The sequence below is a fragment of the Protopterus annectens genome, chromosome 14.part0, assembly GCF_019279795.1.
Source record: "Protopterus annectens isolate FY-2018-M chromosome 14.part0, PAN1.0, whole genome shotgun sequence".
NCBI classification, from domain to species: Eukaryota; Metazoa; Chordata; order Ceratodontiformes; family Protopteridae; genus Protopterus; species Protopterus annectens.
Genome location: NC_056748.1, coordinates 63,721,053 through 63,726,556, shown reverse-complemented (window position 1 = coordinate 63,726,556; position 5,504 = coordinate 63,721,053). Strand labels below are relative to the sequence as shown.

The following is a 5,504-nucleotide window of genomic DNA, read 5'->3' as shown; positions in this document are numbered from 1 at the left end:
AGAAGGCCTCTGGCTGATGAAGTTCACAGATGACTGCAAACTAGGAGCCCTAGTCAAGACCCCAAATGATGTGGACATCCTACAGAAGGGCCTCACTGAGACAGATGCCTGGTGTCAGAGCCATGGCCTCAAGCTCAATGCAAAAAAGTGCAGTGTCATCCCCTTTGGTAAAAACTCTGTACCCATGAACTACCACATAGGCAGCAATCTACTTAACACCGAATGCATGATAAGAGACCTTGGGACCCAGGTGGAGAGTAGTCTCTCCTTTGATAGTCACATCACCACAGTAATCAGGAAGTCCTTCTGCGTGGCACACCTCATCATAAAAGGGTTCTCATCCAGGAAAAAAGAGGTCATTGTTCCCCTCTACTCATCACTCATTAGACCCATTATAGAGTACAACGCCCCTTTTGGAATGTACCTCACAAGACATCTGCAGCAGCTGGAAAGGCCACAGAAGTACCTCACAAAGAGGATTACTGGCCTCAAACAAATGCCCTACACTGACCGCCTCAAATAACTCCAGCTTTACTCCATAGCATATCACCTACTCCGAGGTGATCTCTGCCTAACATATAAAGCTATGTCAAACCCAGAGCTGTTGGACATGCTACACCTAAAGAAATCCCAATCCCTCCAAGCTACACACTCTAGTGACCTAAATCTTGTCACCACAATAAACAGGACATGCTGGAGGGATAGATTCCTGTCCCAGAGACTTCCTATACTCTGGAACAGGCTACCCATCTTTGTCAAGCAAAGTTCTTCATTAGCACTCTTCAAGAAAAATCTTGATGAGTGGATGGGAAATAGGAAATACACCCGGCGGATCACTTGTGTCTCTGCTGGACAGTGGCACAGGAAAATAACTTTCTTTGGTGGCGTAAGCTATGGAACCTTGCTGGCTAGGCTTATGTAGGCCCTTGGGCCGATAGTCTAGTACCTACCTATGAACCTATAAAACCTGTACCTTGCACCTGTGAGATATATAGCTTAATGATTATGCCAAATTCATTGTACAGCCTCGTCCTACTGTACTTTCATAAAGTATACATTGCTCGTCTGTAAACATGCTTGGTCAGGAATACTTTTGTCAGTTCTCCTCTGGAGTATGGGATACAGCCTGTTCACCTATGATTAAGGAGATATAGGTGCTTCTTCTTCCTTCTCCTAAAGGCAGCTTATTTCAGTTACTTTCTTCTTCTTCTGCTTTTAGTTTTCACATTTCCTTTAATTTTACCACATCAGTTTCTTTCTCGAAGTACCTGTTGCTGCGATTCCTATTTCTGCCCATCCATCTGTTTTGACATTACAGAAAGAAACGAAGGTCTGTTCCGGTTCCCTTTCTTCTCTTGATGGGTTTTCTCTCTCTGTCTCCACACAAATATCCATGACTATTTTAATGGATGTAACCTTTTCACATAGTTCCATATCATGCGCTGTATATTCTTCCCTTTCATTTTCTGTATGGATTTCTTTCACTAAATTAATAACTGGATTTTCTAGTAATACTCACATTATGTTTCTGATAATACACATGACCTTCTATCTGTTCCACACAAAATCAGATTATAGTTCCTTTTGAACTTATACACCTATCCATTTTTCTTTTTCAGGCCTGTGTATCCTTAGCAGTGTGTTAAGCTGCTATTACCCCTCCCATTTTTTAGGGATATATTCTGGCCATAGAGTCTCTAACTATGTTTCCTGCCCATAATGTCAGCAGTGCCTCTAACTGTGGGAAGTTTTGACCAGTTATGATATTGTGTGTTAAATTAGGCACCAAACCTACAGGCTAAAGTACTTTCCCCAACATTGATTAAATATCTGCACATGGAATATAATATTTCCTGTTTGTATAAATGCATATTACTTCCACCTTCTTCTTATAATGTGTTTTATGTTTGTAGACATATGTTTCATTAATGAGCCTGAACGTGCTTCCAGAATATAGCAGCCATTTCAATTATTTCCCTTCACATAACTTAGCTTTGGCTAACTTGGTAGTGGTAGAGAGAAAATTGATTGCTTTTAGTACTCTAGTAGTAACTTTATCACACTCCAGTCATACAATTTAATTTTTTAGCATGCTGGTTAGAAATCACATTTCAGTTGGTACAACATATACATTTTCATTATTAGCATGATGATGATTGGAAATCACATTTTTTATTAGGTATAACATTACTTTATTAGTTAAACAATGTTTAGCGATGTGCCCTTTTTCCCATATCTTAAGCATATCATTTAAATTTCTGGGATATTTACTTTTGGGGGAGGTTCATTGACATCTGCACTTTTAGTTGGAAGCTTAGGTTGTTGAGTTTTAAGCAGTACTTCATTAGTTAGTAACTTTTCAAGTAGCACAACCAATACATCAGTGCACTCCTGACTGTGTCCTTTGGATGAGATGTTTGGGAATTATGAACCTGTTGTCAGTTTGCCAGCCATTATCTACTGCATATCATCAGCACACAATTTTTAAATGTAACATAAGCAATTTATTCTTCAAAGGCAATAGGCACTTAATTTGTAGATGAAGCCCTGAGGTGCAAATTTATTTGCTAGCAGTAACCTCTTCATTAGTTACTGATCTCTTTAATGTGGAATCATTCAGATTACTTTTACTTCTGCAGAGACTGTGTATATTGACTGTTACTGGTGAATTATAATGTCAGCAGTTTGAGTAGCCATTTATGGGTAAAATGTTCTGAAATGAGTAGCCTTGTAATTATTGGTTCGTATGTTTTGTTTCACTGCTTACAGGAAAATGTTCAAAACTACAAGTTTAAAACTCGGTCTTGCAAGTGGTGGTGTATTAAACAAAGAATATAATATAATCAGGAAGATTAATCAAAGAGCACATTGATTTATGCATGATCCTAAAAATGTGTACAGGAGGCCTATGGTTTGAAAACAGCCCAAGGGTACACTTAATCTATCACTGGAGAGATGCATTTTCTATGAATGTGGGTTTCAATGCAAGTTCAATGAATGTGAGTTTTCAAGGGCAGAAAAGTTTACTGTTACTCATGCTAAGACTATTTTCATTGTGGGACTGTATTGGTTTCTTTAGCAACTAGCTATCAGTGCTTGTGCTATAACATTTGAAATCAAAGTTTTAAATTAAATCCAAATATCTGTAATCATTGCAGAACTAAATAAGAAAGTATGCACACTGACAGGTTTGAACAGTGTTTTATGGTAACTGGGGAGAGAGAGGCAAGTAATGGGACACTTGAATGGCTGCTGGGTGGGGACATTGGGGGATGGTGATACATTACCTTCCCTTTAGCCCAATTTTGACCATGATTTAGCTTTGCCTACTATCTTAGTGCACTTGAGGCAAAAGCAACCACTGCTTTTAGCAATTTTATGCCAAACACCACTACCATGAGTGTTCAGTCAAATCTTGTTCCAAAGCAATTTTTTTATTGAAGGTAACTCATTTGACCAAACCACCACTGCATTCCATTGGTTCTCATACCCCATGCTTGGGACTTAAGACATACTTCATCACTCATTGCCACATACTCGAGCATAAATATACTCAGCACAATACATTTCAGGGACAAAATGAGGACTTCTCTCACAAAGAGACATAAAGGAAAGGTATAATGTCAAGCACTGGATACTCAGCCAAACTACTGTCCTGACTGAATGAAATGGCTAGTTAACATCAGTTACATGCTCCCTTATCTGACAGTATTTGGATATGGCAAAAAAGTGTCAAGTTGTATTGCTTTATTTCCTTATTGTTTTAGGCCCTTCCATTTAATTTCAGCTTTCATCTGCCTCTCACTGTCATTTTTATAACTCCTAACCATACAGTTTGTTCCTTTTGTAAAAATACAGTTTGTTAATGTTCTTTTTGTAAAGCATTCATCAGAAAGTCTTTTCAGATATGATGTCCTGGATGACGGGTTCATCAAAGGTCCGCTGCCTTGATGTCTATGTCAGTTGTACTGTTGAATATCCCAGTTCAGTGTATGATGCGTTCAGCTCGTTTGTTCCAGTATGTTGTCCTGATGGCTGCTTTCAAGATCTAAGAGGAAAAATAAAGTAAAAGTATCAACAGTTGTGAATCCTATAAGTATGATGTAAAAAGTAAATCTGTTCTGCTTCTGTAGTTTTCATCCCCCACTGTATATTAAGAAGCTTTGCAGTTTTGATTTTACCAACCTAATGTTAGGGAAATGTTTTTTCAGAAGTTCACCAGAAAATGCATTATAGAAGGGTATCCTTAATTCTGATAATCACTTCTAACCATATTCATCTTCTGTCACCTAGATATAGACTTCATAATGCCCCCTCTTCAACTTGACTATGTCACTTTCAAGGCTTCAGGGGAATGGGGAACTAGAACAAGAACCCACAGAACTGAATGCTTTTTATAGAACAGCTAACTGCAGCTGGCTGTTAATGTAATGCCTAAGGAACAGGATAACCTTTACTGGCAACATGATTTTTCTCAAAAGGTAATCTGATAACAGTCCAGTGCCAACCTATACAAAATGTAGTAACCAGGAACCAACTAAAAGCACTTATGAGGAACGAGGCAAAGCAGAACATGGCAGAATTGTCACTTTTATTCATAAACTTTAAAACATAGAAATGCCTAACGGATTCATCTGATGAGGTCTTGTTGGGATGAAAATGAGGTGACTCAGTTAAGTGTTTCTGTGTTTTTAAGTTTATGAATAAAAGCGACAATTCTGCCTAGTTCTGGTTTGCCTGGTTCTTCACAAGTGCCTTTAGTCTGATCATGATTTTTCTGTATTTTTCACTCCCTGCCACAAAGTAAAGCAACAGTGCTTGGCCACTAATGTGTTTTGATAAAAACACATGTAGCTGCTTATATCCAAGCTTGTTGGGTGCATCATCTTCCATTGAATTTAGAGGTACACCCTGCCTTGACTTGATGGGTACACTGTCCCCCATGCTCAGTCATGTGGAAATAATGATACAGTATAAAGAGCAAACTATCCTCCCCAGAGAAAGGATTCCTCGAGATATTGCTGACCCCCTTTCCCTGCTGCCACACATTTACTGATAGTTATTTCTAAACATCAAACATTGCATCATGGGAATGGGAGCTACAGGTATGTTCCCTGGCCCACCTAACCATCTCTGTCCCCTTACCTCTAAAAGCATTGCTGGAACTTACACTGTCCTTCAGTTTATGGGAACATTTTATGATGGTGCAGTTGTATCATTACAAAACATGTCATGTTCTACATCCACTGGGCAATAACATTTTAACATTTCTTTCCACCTTTTTACTGCTGTTACTGACTCATCTTAATCATTTTATATTTTCTCCTTGTTAAGACATTTTTTAGAGATAGCATGTTCATTCAATAGCAGCATATAGGTAGTCTGGCAGTTGGTAAAGATGGTTAGGGCTATAAAGTGTAGCTCTTGTGATAAAAGGTTTGATTCCCACAGCCCTCATATGCCTATTGTGTGACATTGAGCAAGTTAATTAGCTCAATATTGCT

The 5,504-nt window shown here is 38.6% G+C and overlaps 1 protein-coding gene across 1 annotated transcript in view; it reads right to left on the bottom strand.

Moving 5' to 3' along the window:
* Positions 1-872: 872 nt before the first annotated feature.
* LOC122788869 (interferon regulatory factor 2-like) overlaps positions 873-5,504 on the bottom strand; it is a 590,221-nt gene continuing 585,589 nt past the window's right edge. Inside the window, exon 9 of the mRNA XM_044055774.1 lies at positions 873-4,048. The gene's annotated coding sequence lies outside the window, so the exon portion shown is untranslated. The remainder of the gene's footprint in view (positions 4,049-5,504) is intronic.